The sequence below is a fragment of the Mustela putorius genome, unplaced genomic scaffold (assembly GCF_011764305.1).
Source record: "Mustela putorius furo isolate JIRA1106 unplaced genomic scaffold, ASM1176430v1.1 tig00001215_pilon_pilon_pilon, whole genome shotgun sequence".
NCBI classification, from domain to species: Eukaryota; Metazoa; Chordata; class Mammalia; order Carnivora; family Mustelidae; genus Mustela; species Mustela putorius.
Window position 1 is genome coordinate 1,287,152 of NW_025421638.1, and position 18,722 is coordinate 1,305,873.

Consider the following 18,722-nt stretch of genomic DNA (forward strand, 5'->3'; position numbering starts at 1 on the left):
TAATCAGCTCACTTTAGGGTACAGGTTGAAAGTGCACCTCCTCCTACTTCCCCGCCATCTTGTCTCCCAAGATCTACCTTCTTAACAAAATTTTAAATATATAATCTATTGTTAACTATAGGTACAATGCTGTAGGAAAGATCTCTAGAGTTTATTCATCTTGCTTGACTGAAACTTTATGTCTATTATTTGATAACTCCCTATTTCTGCCTACATCTGACTCTAGCAACCACCATTCTACTCTTTGACTCTATGAATTTGATGTTTTTGGATACCTCATAGAGGGGGAAACATGCAGTAATTGTGTTTCTGTGATTGACTTATTTCACTTAGAATAATATCTCCTGGTTAATCCATTTTGTCATATATTATAGACTTTCTTTTTTAAGGCTAAATAGTATTCCACTGTAAATGTGTACTACACTTTACTTATTCGTTCACGTGTGGATGGACATTTAGGTTGTTTACACATCTATACTATTATAATTAGTGCTGCAATGACATAGAAGCTAATATCTATTAAAGATCCTGATTTCATTTTTTTTGGTATATACCCAAAAGTGAAACTACTAGATCATATAGTAGTTCTACTTTCATATTTCAAGGAACTACCATACTGTTTTCCATAGCAACTGTAACATTTTACATTCCCACCCACAATGTATAATCATTCCATGTGGGAGGTAATCTCACTGTGTTGTTTATTTTCCTATCCCTGATGATTAGTGATGTATAGCTATTTTTCATATACCTTTTGTCTATTTGTATGCTTTCTTTAGAGAAATGTCTATCAAGTCCTCTCCAAATTTTTAAAGTATTTTTTAAAATTATTGAGTTATAATAATTCCCTCTATATTTTAGTTACTAACCACTTAGCAGATGTATTGCTTGCAAATTTTTTTCTCCAATTTCTTATTTTATCTTTTTACTCCATTGATTTATTCTTTTGTTGTACAGTTTTTTAATTTGTTCTTCTTGTGTATTTTTTGTTTTGTTGCCTGTGCTTTTGGTGTCATATCCATAAAATCATTGCTAAAACCAGTGTCAAAAAGTTTTTTTTGTTTTTTGTTTTTTGTTTTTTTGATGAAGTTTCAGTTCTTACTTTCAAGTCTATAATTCATTTTGAGTTAAAGTTTGTGTATGGTGTAAGAAAAAGGTCCAGTTCTTTGTGGAGATAGTTTTTCCAAAACCATTTGTTGAAGTGACTATACTTTTCCCATTGCATGTTCTAAATATCTTTGTTGAAGATCAATGCACTATATATGCATGGACTCATTCCTGGAATCTCCACTTTGTTCTGTTGTTTGATATGTCTGTCGTTGTGCCATTACCATACTGTTTTGATTATTGAAAACTTATATTTTGAAATCAGGAAGTGTGATGCCTCCATTTTTGTTCTTCTTACAATGTATTTGGCTATTCATGGTATTTTGTGGTTCTGTATGATATTAAAGATTTTTTTTTCTGTAAATGGTACTGGAATTTTGATAGGAACTGCATTGAATCTGTAGTGTGCTTGGATATTGATACAGACGCTTTAACAATATTAGTCTTCAATTCATGAACACATTCTATTTGTGTCTTGTTTAAATGCTTTCATTGGTATTTCATAGCTTTTAGGTTGTTATATATCACAATTATACTCTATGAAACTTCTAGAGAAGCTATGTAAACTAACAAAAATTCCTTTAAGGTAAGTACACATATTAATTCAAATATTCAAGATGTGTTCTATAGTCCTGAGAGATTTAACACTTATATTTTAAGGTAAATGCCAGAACAGAGATGGTATCCATTTGAAATGGTCTGGAAAGAAGACATTCTTGTTTAGACCTTTGGTTAAACCAGTAAAAAGTTTAAGCTACCTTCCTCAGGAATTTAGCTAATTAACATTGACACAGTTGGTGTGTTTAAATATGGATGATAGATTATTATGTTGTATCAATGTTAAATTTGTTACTTTGATAATTTAATACTCTTCAGAAGGACAATATGCTTTTGTGGCGGGAAACACTGAAATATTTCCAGGTAAAGGGACATCATATTTTCAACAACTGTGAAATGGTTCAAAAAATACACACACATGTATGAGTGTATGTATATTAATATATATTTATACACACACATATATGTATATATGGGGAGAAAAACAATGCTAAAGAAGTAACAAAATGGTAATTGGTGAATCTGAGTAAAGTAAATACTGAGGGTGTATATATAAACCATATCTTCTTTATCCATTCATCTGATGATAGATATCTCAACTCTTTCCACAGTTTGGCTATTGTGGACATTGCTGTTATGAACATTGGTGTGCAAATACCCCTTTTTTCACTACGTGTGTATCTTTGGGTTAAATACCTAGTAAAGCAATTTCTGGCTCATAAGGTAGCTCTTTTTTAACTTCTTGAGGGACCTCCATACTATTTTCTAAAGTGACTGTACCAGCTTGCATTCCCACCAACAGTATAAGAGGGTTCCCTTTTCTCTGCATTCTCACCAACAATTGGTGGGTCATGTCTTGTTAATTTTAGCCATTTTGGCTGGTGTGAGGTGGTATATCATTGTGATTTTTATATGTATCTTCATAATGCTAAGTGGTGTTGAGTATATTTTTATGTATCTGTTGTTCATTTGTAGGTCTTCTTTGGAGAAATGTCTGTTTGTGTCTTCTGCCCATTTTTGACTTGATTATTTGTTTTTTGAGTGTTGAGTTTGATAAATTCTTTAAAGATCTGGAATACTACTCTTTATCTTATATGTCATTTGCCAATATCTTCTTCCATTCCATAGATTGTTTTTTAGTTTTGCTCACTGTTTCTTTCGCTGTGCAGAAGCTTTTTAACTTAATGAAGTCCCAATAGTTCATTTCTGCATTTGTTTCCTTTGCTTTTGGGGAAAAGCAAAAGTGTGTCTAGCAAGAAGTTGCTTCAATGGAGGTAAAAGAGGTTGCTGCCTGTGTTCTTCTCTAGGATTTTGGTGGATTCCTATTTAAGAATTAGGTCTTTCATTCACTTTGAGTTTATTTTTGTTATGGTATAAGAAAATGGTCCACTTTCATTCTTCTGCATGTGGCTGTCTAATTTTACCAGCACCATTTATTGAAGAGACTGTCTTTTTTCCATTATGTACTTTTTCCTGCTTTCCTGTATAATGAATTATTACAGTCAAGATCTGTGACTTTATGTTATCCCACCATGAAATGTTTGTATTTGAATAATGGAAATATAAATAATAATAAAAGTAGGTTAAAGCTTTTTGTCCATATCAAAAAAAGAAAAAAAAATCTTGATGAAATTGCAAAAGCAGACCTACTAGAGAATTGTAAAAACTCCAAGCCAGTGTAGACTTAGACTTAAAGTGGAAGCCTATTTTCTTTCCACTGCAGACCAAAGAAAACCTTCTTATCTTACATTGATATAGGGAGTAAGGGCTACTGCAGAAAGAAATGAAGAATGTTTTGCCCAAGTGGGGATTTTATTTTTTTAAAACATTCTATTTTTTTTAAGATTTTATTTATTTATTTGACAGAGAGAGAGATCACAAGTAGGCAGAGCAGCAGGGGGTGGGGGTGGGAAGCAGGTTCTTTGCTGAGCAGAGATCCCAGTACCGGGCTCCATCCCAGGATGCTGAGATCATGATCTGAGCCAAAGGCAGAGGCTTAACCCACTGAACCACACAGGTACACCCAAGTTGGGATTTTAGATCAACCTGAGTGATAGATCGGACAGCAATATTTACTCTGGAAATAGGTATTTTCTTTACCACATAATTAACTAATTTAAGTGAATTAAATACTTAATTGCTATCTTGAAAATGTAGTTTCAGCATTCCTAAGGGTAAAATATATAATCGTGGTCAACTTGACCAAACTGATTTCATTAATTTACCTCTAAATTAACTCCTTGCCTCTAAATTAACTCCTTGCCTATTGTATTTATTGCATTTTACTGCACTTAAATTCTTCACCATTAATCTTATGTCTCAATCTAGAAAATGATACTACTGCCCTGATTCTTTTTCATTCTGAGAATACAGTCACTTGAAAGAATAGAACATTTTTTATTTCTAATCTAACAAACACATTTGATTTTTTATTCACATTTTAAATGTAATCCTCATTATTCCCAATATAGGAAAAACATTTTTCTACTCTAAGACCTGGCCAGTCCTCCCAAATTATGCCCATGATCTTTATAAAATAGATATTCAGTTGTGACTTTTTTTTTTCTGATGAAAATAATTATAAAACTTTCCATAGCGGAAAAAAAATCCTCAGTATGTCATTATAATCTACCCCTTACCTTTCTCTTGGTGATTTTTTTTTCTTTCAACATATCTCTATTTATTTTATTTTATTTTATTTTATTCGTGTTCCAAGCTTCATTTTTTTTATGTACCACACCCAGTGCTCCATGCAATACAGGCCCTTCTTAATACCCACCACCAGGCTTACATAACCTCCCTCTCCTCTCCCCTCTAAAACCCTCAAGTTGATTCTCAGAATCCACAGTCTATTATGGTTCCTCTCCCCCTCTGATTTCCCCAAATTGACTTTTTCTTTCCTTCTCCTAATGTCCTCCATGTTATTCCTCATGCTCCACAAGTAAGTCCAACCATATGATAATTGACTTTCTCTGCTTGACTTATTTCACTTAGGATAATCTCTTCCAGTCCCATCCATGTTGATATAAAAAGTTGGGTATTCATCCTTTCTGATGGAGGCATAATACTCCATTTTATATATGGACCATATCTTCTTTATCCACTCATCTGTTGAAGGACATCTTGATTTTTTCCACAGTTTGGCAACCATGGCTATTGCTACTATGAATATTGGGACACAGGTGGCCCCTCTTTTCACTACATCTGTAACTTTGGGGTAAATACTCAGTAGTGCAGTTGCAGGATCATAAAGAAGCTCTATTTTTAATTTCTTAAGAAATCTCCACACTGTTTCCCAAAGTGGCTACACCAACTTGCATTCCCACCACCAGTGTGAGAGGGTTCCCCTTTCTCCACATCCTCTCCAACATTTGTTGTTTCCTGTTTTGTGAGTTTTGGGCATCCTAACATGTGTAACGTGGTATCTCAATGTGGTTTTGATTTGAATCTCCCTGATGGCTAATGATAATTAAGATTTTATCATGTGCCTGTTAGCCATTTTATGTCTTCTTTGGAGAAGCGTCTGTTCATGTCTTCTGCCCATTTTTTGACATGATTATCTGTTTTGTGTGTGTTGAGTTTGAGTAGTTTTTTATAATCTTGGATATCAGCCCTTTGTCTCTAGTGTCATTTGTGAATATCTTCTCCCATTCCATGGGTTGCCTCTTTGTTTTGTTGACTGTTTCTTTTGCTGTGCAGAAGCTTTTCATCTTGGTGAAGTCCCAAAAGTTCATTTTTGCTTTTGTTTCCTTTGCCTTTGGAGACATATCTTGAAAGAAGTTGCTGTGTCCAATGTCAAAAATGTTACTATCTATGTTCTCCTCTAGGATTTTGATAGATTCCTGCCTCATGTTGAGGTCTTTGATCCATTTTAAGTTTATCTTTGTGGATGGTATAAGAGAATGGTCAAGTTTCATTCTTCTATACATATGTGTTCAATTTTCCCAGCACAATTTACTGAAGAGACTGTCTTTTTTCCACTGGATATTTTCTCCTGCTTTGTCGAAGACTATTTGACTATAGAGTTGTAGGTCCATATTTGGACTTTCTACTCTGTTCCACTGGTCTATGTGTCTGTTTTTGTGCCAGTATCATGCTGTCTTGGTGATCACAGCTTTGTTGTAAAGTTTGAAATCAGGCAACGTGATGCCCCCAGGTTTGTTTTTCTTTTTCAACATTTACTTAATAATTTGGGGTCTTCTCTTATTCCATACAAATTTTAGGATTGTTTGTTCTAACACTTTGAAAAATGTCAGTGGAATTTTGATCAAGATGGTATTGAAAGTGTAGATTGCTCTGGGCAAGAAAGACATTTTAACAATGTTTATTCTTCTGATCCATGAAAATAGAATACTTTTCTATTTACTTTTTGTTTCTTCTTCAGTTTATTTCATGAGTATCCTGTAGTTGCTCAAGTACAGATATTTCACCTCTTCGGTTAGGTTTATTCCTAACGTCTGTATATTCTAACCATATTGAAACCACTCCACAAATTTAAATAACTGTATCATGTCTTTCATATAGTTTTCATTTATTATTCATTAGTTTTGATGATTCCGTAGGAATTGTGTCCAACCACAACCTACAACTGCCACTCAAATCAGTAGAAAAAGAATAGGTTTTAAAGACAGACACTGGAATTCAAATTTTTAATTTACATTTATATGCTGCAAGATTTTTGCAAATTTTTCAAAATTTCTAACAGCTTTCCTATTATTTATTTGTTTTTTGTTTATTATTTTCTTAACATATAAGGTATTATTTGCCCCAAGGTTACAGGTCTGTGAATAATCAGGCTTACACATTTCACAACACTGTCCATAGCACATACCTTACCCAATGTCCATAACCCAGCCACCCTATCCCAACCCCCAAACACCCAGCAAGCTTGTTTGTCTCATGAGATTAAGAGTCTCTTATGGTTTGTCTCCCTCCTGATCCCATCTTATCTCATTTTTTCCTTCCCTACCCCCCAAAACCCCAACTGTGTCTCTCAAATTCCTCATATCAGAGAGGTAATATGATAATTATCTTTCTCTGATTGACTTTTTTCACTAAGCATAATACCCTCTAGTTCCATCTACATCGTCATAAATGGCAAGGTTTCATTTCTTTTGATGTCTGTGTAGTATCTCATTGTAAATATATACCATGTCTTCTTTATCCATTCATAGGTTGATGGACATCAAGGTTCTTTCCATATTTTGGCTGTTTTGAACATTGCTGCTAAAAACATTTGGGTACACATGCCCCTTTGGATCACTGTATTTATATCTTTAGGGTAAATACCAAGTAGTGCAATTGCTGGGTTGTAGGGTAGCTCTATTTTCAAATTTTTGAATAATCTCTATACTGGGGCGCCTGGGTGGCTCAGTGGGTTAAGCCGCTGCCTTTGGCTCAGGTCATGATCTCAGGGTCCTGGGATTGAGTCCCGCATCGGGCTCTCTGCTCAGCAGGCAGCCTGCTTCCCCCTCTCTCTCTCTGCCTGCCTCTCCATCTACTTGTGATTTCTCTCTGTCAAATAAATACATAAAATCTTAAAAAAAAAAAAAAGAACCTCCATATTGTTTTCCAGAGTGGCTGCACTAGCTTGCATTCCCACCAACAGTGTAGGAGGGTTCCTCTTTCGCCGCATCCTCACCAACACCTGTCATTTCCTAATTGTTAATTTTAGCCATTCTGACTGCTGTGAGATGTTATCTCCTTGTGATTTTGATTTGTATATCCCTGATGCCAAGTGATGTGGAGCACTTTTTCATGTGTCTGTTGGCCATCTGGATGTCTTCTTTGCAGAAATGTCTGTTCATGTCTTCTTTCCATTTCTTAATTGGATTATGTGTTCTTTGGGTGTTGACTTTGATAAGTTCTTTATAGATTTTTGGATACTAACCCTTTATCTGATATGTCATTTGCAAATATCTTCTCCCATTCTGTTAATTGTCCTTTGGTTTTGTTTACTGTTTCCTTTGCTGTGAGAGAGCTTTTGATCTTGATGAAGTCCCAATACCTCATTTCCCCCCCTTGCTTCCCTTGTCTTTGGTGATGTTTCTAAGAAGTTGCTGTGGCTGAGTTCGAAGAGGTTGCTGCCTGTGTTCTCCTCAAGGATTTCAGTGGATTCCTGTCTCAAATTGAGGTATTTCATCCATTTTTGAGTCTATTTTTGTGTGTGGTGTAAGGAAATGTTCCAGTTTCATTCTTCTGCATGTGGCTGTCCAATTTTCCCAGCATCATTTGTTAAAGAGACTGTCTTTTTTTCCATTGAACATTCTTTCTTGCTTTGTCAAAGATTAGTTGACCTTAGAGTTGAGGGTCCATTTCTGGTTTCTCTGTTCTGTTCCATTGATAGATGTGTCTGTTCTTTTGCCAGTAGCATACCATCTTGAATGCAGCTTTGTAATAGAGGTTGAAGTATGGAATCGTTATGCCACCAATTTGGTGTTCGTTTTCAACATTTCTCTGGCTCTTCAGGGTCTTTTCTGGTTCCATATAAATTTTAGGATTATTTGTTTCATTTCTTTAAAAAAATCGATGATATTTTGATAAGGATGGCATTAAATATGTGAATTACTTTAGGTAGCATAGCTATTTTCACGATATTTGTCCTCCCAATCCCTGAGCATGGAACATTTTTCCATTTCTTTGACTCTTCTTCAATTTCTATCATACGTACTCTATAATTTTCTGAGTACAGATGTTTTGCCTTTTTGGTTACATTTATTCCTAGGTATCTTATGGTTTGGGATGTAATTATAAATGGAATCAACTCCTTAATTTATCTTCTGTCTTGATATTGGTGTATAGAAATGCAACTGATTTCTGTGCATTGATTGTATATCCTGACACTTTACTGAATTCCTATATGAGTTCTATCAGTTTTGCAGTGGAGTCTTTTGGGTTTCCAACATAAAGTATCATATCTGCAAAGAGTGAGAGTTTGACTTCTTTGTTGATTCAGATGCCTTTAACTTCTTTTTGTTGTCTGACTGCTGAGGCTAGGACTTCTAGTACTATGGTGAATAGCAGTGGTGATAATGGACATCCTGCTGTGTTCCAGACCTTAACAGAAAAGCTCTCAGTTTTTCCCCATTGTGAATGGTATTTGCAGTGGGTTTTTCATAGATCACTTTGATGATATGGAGATATGTACCTTCAATCTCTAGACTGTGAAGAGTTTTGATCAAGAAACGATGCTGTACTTTGCCAAATGCTTTTTCAGCATCTATTGAGAGTATCATATGGTTCCTGTTCTTTTTTTATTAATGTATTGTATCACATTGATTTGCCAATGATGGACCAACCTTGTAGCCCTGGAATAAATTCCACTTGGTCTTGGCGAATAATCCTGTTAATGTACCTATTGGCTAGTATTTTGGTTAGTATTTTTGCATTAATGTTCATCAAGAATATTGGTTTGTAATTCTCCTTTTGGGTGGGGTCTTTGTCTTGTTGTGGAATCAAAGTAATGCTGGCCTCAGAAAATGAGTTTGGAAATTTTCTTTCCACTTCTATTTTTTGGAACAGTTTCAGGCGAATAAGTATTGATTTTTCATTAAATGTTTGGTAGAATTCCCCTGGGAAGCCATCTGTCCCTCAGTTTTTGTTTGTTGGGAGACTTTTGATGAATGTTTCAACGTTCTAACTGGCTATGAGTTGTTCAGGTTTTCTAGTTCTTTCTAATTCAGTTTTGGTAGTTTATATGTCTCTAGGAATGCATCCATTTCTCCTGGATTGTCAAATTCACTGGTGTATACTTGTTCATAATATGTTCTTATAATTGCTTGTATATCTTTGGTGTTTGTTGCAATCTCTCCTCTTTTATTCATGGTTTTATTAATTTGGGTCCTTTCTCTTTTCTTTTTGATAAGTCTGGCCAGGGGTTTATCAATCTTATTAATTCTTTCAAAGAACCAGCTCCTAGATTTGTTGATTTATCCCACTGTTCTTTTGGTTTCTATATCATTGATTTCTGTTCCAATTATTATTTCCCTTCTCCTGCTGGGTTTAGGCTTTCTTTCCTGTTATTTCTCTACCTCCTTTAGGTGTAAGGTTAGGTTGTATACTTGAGACCTTTCTTGTTTCTTGAGAAAGTCTTGTATTGCTATATACTTTCCTTTCAGAATCACCTTTGCTGTATCCCAAAGATTTTGAACAGTTGTGTTTTCATTTTCATTTGTTTCCATGAATTTCTTTTTTAATTCTTCTTTAATTTCCTGGTTGACCCATTCATTCTCTAGTGGAGATGCTCTTTAGCCTCCATGTATTTGAGTTCTTTCCAACTCTCCCCTTGTGATTGCTTTCTAGTTTCAGAGCATTATGGTTTGAAAATATGCAGGGAATGATTCCAGTCTTTTGGTACTGGTGGAGACCTGATTTGTGACCCAATACATGATCTATTCTGGAGAATGTTTCATGTGAACTAGAGAAGAATATGTGTTCCATTGCTTTGGGATAGAATGTTCTGAATATATCTGTAATGTCCATCTGGCCCAGTGTGTCATTTAAAGCTTTTATTTCCTGATTGAAATTTTACTTAGCTGATCTGTCCATTCCAGTGAGTGGGAGGGTGTTAAAGTCCCCTACTATTACTGTATTATTGTCAATGTTTTTCTTTGATTTTGTTATTAATGGTTTATATAATTTGCTGATCCCATGTTAGGGACATAGATGTTATTATTAAATCTTCTTGTTGGAAAGACCCTTTAACTATAGTAAAATGTCCTTCCTAATCTCTTATTATACTCTTCAGCATTACGTGTAATTTATCTGATACAAGTAGTTCCACTGCAGATTTCTTTTTGATGTCAATTAACATGGTAAATGGTTTACCACCCCCTCACTTTAAATCTTGACATGTCTTTGGGTCTAAAATGAGCTTCTTATAGACTGCATATCAGTGGGTCTTGTTTTTTAATCCATTTTGATACCCTGTTTCTTTTGATTGGAGTATTTAGCCCATTTACATTCAGGGTAACTATTAAAGATATGAATTTAGTGTCATTGTATTACCTGTAAAGTGACTGTTACTGTATATTGTCTCTGTCCCTTTCTGGTCTGTTACTTTTAGACTCTCTTTGCTCAGAGGACCCCTTTCAATATTTCCTGTAGGGCTGGTTTGGTGTTTGCAAATTCTTTTAATTTTTGTTTGTTCTGGAAGCTTTTTATCTCTCCTTCTACTTTCAATGACAGCCTAGCTGGATATAATATTCTTGGCTGCATATTTTTCTCGTTTAGTGCTCTGAATATATCAGGCCAGTCCTTTCTGGCCTGCCAGGTCTCTGTGGATAGGTCCACTGCCAATAAAATACTTTTACCATAATATGTTATCGACCTCCTATCCCAAACTTTTTTTCAGGATTTTCTCTGTCACTAAGACTTATAAGTTTTACTATTAGATGACAGTGTGTGGACCTATCTTTATTAATTTTGAGAGGGGTTCTCTGTGCCCCCTGGATTTTGATGCTTGTCCCCTTTGCCATATTAGGGAAATTTTTTTACTATAATTTGCTCCAATATACCTTTGGCCCATCTCTCTTTCTTCTTCTTATGGGATCCCAATTATTCTAATATTGTTTCATCTTATGGTATCACTTATCTCTTGATTTCTCCCCTCATGGTTCAGTAATTGTCTCTCTTTTGATCAGCTTCTTTCTTCTCCATTATTTGTTCTTCTATATCACCAATTCCCTCTTTTGCCTCATTTTTCCTGGCAATAAGAGCCTCCATTTTTTTTAATTGAAACTCATTAATAACTTATTTTTATTTCAACTTGGGTAGATTTTGGTTCTTTTATTTCTCCAGAAAGGGATTTTATTTTTCCAAAATGAGATTCTCTAATATCTTCCATGATTTTTTCAAGCCCAGCTAGCACCTTGATAATTGTCATTCTGAACTCTAGTTCTAACATATTACTAATGTCCATATTGATTAGGTCCCTAGCCATTAGTACTGCCTCTTGTTCTTTTTCTTTTGTGATGAGTTTTCTGCCTTGTCATTTTATCCAGATAAGAATAGATGAATGAGAGAACAAAATACTAAAAGAGTGGCAAAGACTCCAGAAAAATAGACATTAACCAAATAAGAAGAGACCCGAAACTGGGGGTGAGGGGGAAAAGGGGGGCTAAAATAAAAAATAAGAATATATATATATTAGACTTTTATAGAACAGAGCTACCTACTTCATTTTGGTATATTCTGGTCTCTTAGAAGAAACTACCTCCCAAAATTTTAAAGAAAGAAATATATACATATACATACACATGAAAATAAGGGTAAACAGGATGAAGGGATGGAATATGACTATAAATATGAATTTTTTTTTAATTCTAAAAAAGGAATTGATAAGATAAGAAGTTGGTTGGAAAAAGAAAAAAAAGAGGAGAGAATGTGATCAAGCTGGAGACTAGAACAAAGTCATGCTCTAGGTTTAGGGTATTTTTTGATCTATTAGAAGAGATTGTATCCCAAAATTTTAAAGAAAAAAAAACTCTATGTATACTAAAAATAAGGTTAAATATGAAGGGATAAAATATGACTATAACAATGAAAATTTTAAGGTTTTTAAAGGTATTAATAAAATAGTTCAAAAGCATTAAAATAGGAAAGAGAAAAAGTTAAAAAAATAGAGTAATAAAAAAGTAAAATTAAAAAACTTTAACTTTAAAAGACTAAAGGATCATAGGGAAAAAGCCATGAATTCTGTGTGTTGCTTTCCCCTAGCTCTGGAGTTCTACAGGTCTCATTGATCAGTAAACTTAGTCTTGGCAGGTTGTTCTTGTTCTTCTGGGGGAGGGGCCTCTGGCAGTGATTCTCAAATGTCTTCACGTGAGGTGGAATTACAATGTCCTAGCCAGGGACCAGGCTAGTAGTCTCCTCAGGTTTGCTCTTGGGACCTTTGTTCCCTGAACACTTTCCATACAGCTTTGGAAAATGGGAATGAGGATGGCAGCCTCCCAATCTTTGGCCCATAGGAGATGAAAGTTCAGGGCCCCACTCCTCAGTGTGTCCTCAGAGAAAAGCAGTCAAACCCTCCCATCTCCCTTGTCTTCAGCAGCACCTGCGCTCACCTGGCTTGCAACCAAGTATTTCTATCTTGGGCACATGGTCCCTTTTGGAGTCTCCAGACCCAGCAGATTCCTGCTGTGTGCTCTCCTCCAACTCCTCCCAGAGGAAGAAGGAGGGGATCTCTCTGGATCTTCCACTTGTGGGGTCCCTGCTCGAAGAGCAATGGCTCGACTGTGCTTTGGATCAGAGTTTAAGGTAACCCCAAGCTGAGAGCTCACTCCTCAGCTCCTTCTCTGTAGTCAACTTCCCAACATACCTGGGAGCTTTGCCACAATAAGACACCCCCAGTCTTTCTGTAACCCCGTGGGTCTGGAGACCACACTGTCCCCATGAGGTCTTCACTCCCCACTTAGCTTCTGAAGTAACATTCCTCAGTGGAGTAAACTTCTAAAAGTTCTGATTTTGTGCTCTGTTGCTCTCTCAATGACCAGAGCCAGCCCCTCCCTCTATGGTAAATCTTCCTGTTGCTTCAGATTCACTTCTCTGTACATCCTATTTTCCAAAATGTGATTGATTTTTCTGTTCCTAGAATTGCTGTTTTTCTCCTCTATCTCCTTGTCATAACAGGCATCATCTTCCATAAATTCTTGCCAAAACTCTTTCTTACCTAAACATTTTTTAATATTACCTTCAAAATTGTGTCATGAAGACAAATTTTGAAATAGATATAGAATCTAGCTTCTGATAATTTCCCATTTATATCTCCATCCTTGACTTAACTGCCTAGTTTATATCTTCATATAAATGTATACAGGCATACTTTGGAGATATTCTGGGTTTTATTCCAGACCACTGCAATAAAGCAAATATCAAAGTAAAATGACTCAATGTTACAGAGAGATGTGCTGTCATCCAGGCAGAGTAGATATACCACAATTCTTAAACGCCCTAGGATTGTTGGAATGGCAAATGAGTATTGGTTTCAACATAAAGCTGCAAGCTGCATTAGCCCCTTACAAGAGATACAGCCTGTACTTTGAAGCTTGAAGACCTGGCATTGATTCTCCTCTCTGGTTATGGATATCCTAGATGGCATCTCCTTCTAATAGCTCAGGTCATGATCTCAAATTTCTGGGATCAGTCCCATGTCTGGCTTCATGTTCAGTGGGAATTCTCCTTGAAGATAATCTCTTTCCCTCTCTCTATATCCCTCCCCCAGTTCATACTCGCTCACACTCTCTCTCTCTCTCTCTCTCTCAAATATTAAAAAAAACTCACAGATTACCATATCAAATATAATGACAATGAAAAAATCTAAATTGTGAAAATGCCAAAATATGAAACAAAAAAAACACAAAATGAACAAATGTTGGGAAAATGTTAATTGACTTTCATAATGCAAATTTGCTACAAACCTTTATTTTGTTAAAATTTTTTTTCTAATCTGTGATGTGCAATAAGATGACATGCAATAAAATGAGGTATGCCTGTATTTTTCCAGCTTCCAAATCTTAAATATAAAATCTTTAAAGCCTTATTCAAGGGAAATAGAGTACTTAACATGTAACTAACAAGTCAGAGAATGGATTTTACTGAGATAGATCTATAAAATATAGCATTATATTAGTTTCAGATGAAACTGACTTTATTGCCTTTGCTCTTGGGGTCAAATTCAAAAATCATCTCAGAACTCATGTCAAGGTGCTTACTACCTGTTGTTTTGTTTTTGTTTTTGTTTTTAAGGATTTTTTTGGCTTAAGATTTTGAATTCAAGTATTTATTTTGAGTGATTTTTTTCACATTATGTAAAATAATCTAATTATATTCTTCTCCAAGTACTTGTCCAGTTTTCCTAACATTATTTATTGAAATGACTGTCTTTTCCTTGTGCATTTTTGGCTCCTTTGTCATAATCAACAATATATGTGTAGATTTATTTCTAGGCTCTCTATTCTGTCCCGTTAATACATGTGTCCATTTTTATGCTAATACCACAATGTCTTGGTTAGTATAGCTTTGAAATGTAGTTTGAAATCAGAGGCCATTAGTGGCTCCAGTTTTGTTCCTATTTCTCTAGAATGCTTTGGCTATCAGTGTCTTTTGTGGTTCCATACAAAGTTTAGAGATGTTTGTTCTATGTCTGTGAAAAAATTCCATTTGAATTTGTACATTGCTTGGGTAGTATGGGCATTTTAATGATATTAATTCTTGCAATCCATGAGCATAGAATATCCTTCTATTTGTTTATAAGTTGTTAGTGTAAAGGTATTTCACCTCCTTGGTTAAATTTATTTCTAGTTTCATTCTTTTTGATGCAATTGCATATAGGTTTTTAAAATTTCTCTTTCTTATACTTTATTATAAAACACAAATAAATGTATAAAACACAAATAACTTTTGTATATTAATTTTGTATCCTGCAATTTTACTATAATTATTAGTCCTAACTGTATATTTTTGTGAAGTTTTTAGAATATATATAAGCATATATAAAATATTCATATATATGGAATATGCAATTTTATATATACTGTTACCTACAAATACTAACAGTTTTGCATATTTCTTTCTATTGGTATGCCTTTTCTTAAAAAAGATTTTATTATTTATTTGACAGACAGAGATTGTTGGGGTTCCCTCGGAGGGGTGGAGGCGACTGGACCAGCCGGAGGCCCCTTCCCGGGGCTGAACGGGATGGCGAGTGTCGCGAACCCGGATGCACCAACGGATGACACCAGGCTCGGGGGATCTGTCGAAGCAGGATCTCACTTTATTGGGTAGGGGCACACCTTATATAGAGCAGCAGAAGGGAAGTGAGGACAGAGGGGGAAGAGCCAATAAGATTGGGCGAGAGGAGGAAGTGCCATAGGTTTCAGGAACGGAAACTGTGAAATTGGCGCCTTGTTGGCCGGAAGAGACAGCAAGCCAGCGCCATCTTTATTCTGGGCCGCACCCTGTGGAGGCACCTCTAGTTATGTGCCTTATATTTCCCCCTTTTGTTTTTGTAGGCATGACTTCTGTCTTAGGTTGCCAGTGACAAGACAACAGGCTTACCCGTCATTGAGGGTCATACAGCATAGGTATGTCCTTTGTCTTAGGTTGCTCTGTGTCTCTCATTGGTCTTACCCGTCACTGAATATCATGCTGCTACGGGGAGGTATCTCCTTTAAGGCCTGTCTTAGGTTGCCCCAACCGATATGGGGTCTTACCCATCATTGGCCAATAAAGATTAATGATAGATTTCTTCATCATGGGTGGCCAGTCTCTGGTAATGTACTTGAACATTCATTAACTGAATGGCTTCCATCCTTTTTTGTATAAATTGAGTTAGCTTATTGATAAGGCAGGGGCCAAAGGAAATGACAAGGAGCAGAATAAAGAGGGGGCCCAGAAGAGAGAGGAAGTATGGGAGAAGGCCACCGAAGCCGGTGCCGAATGGACTGTTCCACATCTCACGACGCCTCTTCTCCAGGTCTTCTTGTAGTTTTCTAATTTTATCTTGAACTATGCCCGATTTGTTGGCATAGAAGCAGCATTCCTCCTGCAAAAACAAGCAGATGCCTCCCTTTTCGGCAGTTATTACTGCAGAAAACATCGTCAATGAGTCCGAGATCTAGGTTAGAGGAATTATCAGCAAGGGGTGGCGCCCAAAGAAAGGAGGTATTAGGAGAGAGGGGGGAAATATATATGTTGGGTCAGGGCGGTAGAACCTGACATGATGAGGGGAGTAGGGATGACTAAAATGGCCTGGGCCAGAAGAGGCCCATTCTTAAGGCATAGCCAGCAGTTCTGGGCGAGAGAGGGGTTGGAGGAGTTTATGAGAGCGAAGACAGTGTTTAGAATACTTTTGGTTTCGGGGTCAAGCTGTAGCACTCCCCGGTTCTCAGGTAAGATTAGGGGGTGATAGACAGGAGGTTCTTGGCTCTTGATCATAATTTCAATCCTGCGCGATACAATTGCATTGCGGGTTTGATCTTGGGGCCCGCCCCCAGCAGATACTCCTATGGGCGCCACGGAGTTGAAGCAGACATCCTGCCCTGGGGTGCCATAACAAGGGGATGGCATCGAGTTGCTGCCGGCCCCCGTATCGCTGGGTGAGTTTGTCCCCCGCTTTGTGTACCACTATGTTTTGTTATCAAAAGAGCATTGTTGGGCTGTGTCTGTGTAGCAAGCAGTGTGGAGTGAGGGATGGAATGTGGAGCATGGGCAAGGCCCAGGTTTTCCTTGTGATGTAGGGACGGTTCTGGGAGCATTCCAACAAACGTATGAATTTATGGCCCCAAGGCATTTATTTCCATCTAGAGATGTTAGTATAAGGGCAGCGAACTTACCTGAGCATGAGATTTTTGATCGGTTCCCTGTATTCCTCGGAGCAGGGCCTTGGCTTTACCTGGGTTGCCTAGTCCCGCAATAGTAACTTGTGCATGAGCCAGTAGGGTCAGGAGCATTGATAATATCATCTTTCGACTTTAGGTCTGTGGGTCAGATAGGGAGAAAAGGTTCCTCAGAGAGTTGTGGGCTCTCTGGGTCTGGGTTATTGTTGTTTTCTGGGGCTGGGAGGTATTTGATGTCTCGTGCGGGCACCCAAATAGGCTTCTTTTCTTCCGGGGGGAATATGCATCTAAACCCTCTACCTGTAGTGAGGAGGGGGTCAGGTCCCCTCCAATACCCAGTCAGGGGGTCTTTCCATCTGACCGATATTGAGGTATAAGGGGTTATGGCGGACCAGTGTCTTTGGAATGCTGTCAAATGATCGTATTTTGAAAAATTTAAAATATTAAGGGTGAACAGTGCCCTTTTGAGTTGATCATGTGGGGGAAGGGATTCCCCCTTTTGTTTTTGTAATTGGTCTTTGAGGGTACGGTTTTGTCTTTCCACAATGGCTTGTCCTCGAGGGTTATAAGGAATGCCGGTGGAGTGGGAGAGGTTCCATTCTGAGAGGAAGGTTTTAAAGGTTGTGCTAGTAAAGCAAGGGCCATTATCAGTTTTAATTTGTTTGGGGAGTCCTAGAGTGGCAAAACATTGTAAGAAATGGCTGACAGCATGTTTAGTCTTTTCGCCGGCATGGGCAGTTGCCCAGAAAGCATGTGAACATGTGTCAACGGACACGAAAACAAATTTAAGTTTACCAAAGGAGGGGTAATGGGTTACATCTGTTTGCCAGAGGTGATTGGGGTGTAGCCCCCTAGGATTGCACCCCGGCCCCTGGAGTGGGGGAACTTGTAGGAAAGGTTGGCAGGAATTGCAGGTTCGAATGATTTTTTTGAGATTTTTAATGGGTACCTGGATGGTGTTGATGGAGTCCCCTCCAATTGGTGTGTGTAAGTTTATGGAAGTGAGCAGCCTCTTCTACAGAGTAACATTGGGGAGTAGATGTAAGTTGGTCGGCCAAGGAGTTACCTTGGGATAGGAAACCCGGAAGTCCTTGGTGTCCCCTGAGATGTTGAATGTATATTTGGCTGGTTCTCTGCTTTAGGAGGGTTCGGGTTTGGATCATAAGTGGGGTGATGGGGTTAGAATCTAGTTTGATGTGAGCATCGATTAGGTTGGGTAGGAGGTTTACCACATAGAGGCTGTCAGAAAATAAATTGAGGGGACCCTTAATGGTGGAAAGGGCTAGGACCACAGCATAAAGCTCTTTAAATTGTGCGGACCCCTGGACCAGGTGGATGAGAGATTTCTGAGGGGTAGGGGTTCTATCAGTATCAGAGTGAGGGGGGAAGATCACTACTGAAGCTCCTACTTTTCCTCCATCTGTAAAGGCTGTATGAAAGGATGGATCTGCTTGGGTGATGAATAGCATGGGGATCTTCCACTGCAGCTTACCGAAGGAATTCATCCATTTATAAGGCCCATAATGGCAATCTATATTTCCGGAGAATCCTTCTAAGGCTATGGCCACCCTAGCATTATTGCGTTGGAGCCATGTGAAGTCCTGAGTTTGGTAGGGAATAACAATGCTACTTGGATCCTGTCCAAATAAATGGAGCGAATTGTTTCTCCCTTTCGTGATGCAGTCAGCGAGTTGGTCAGTCGCCGCGTATACTCGCGGGGTG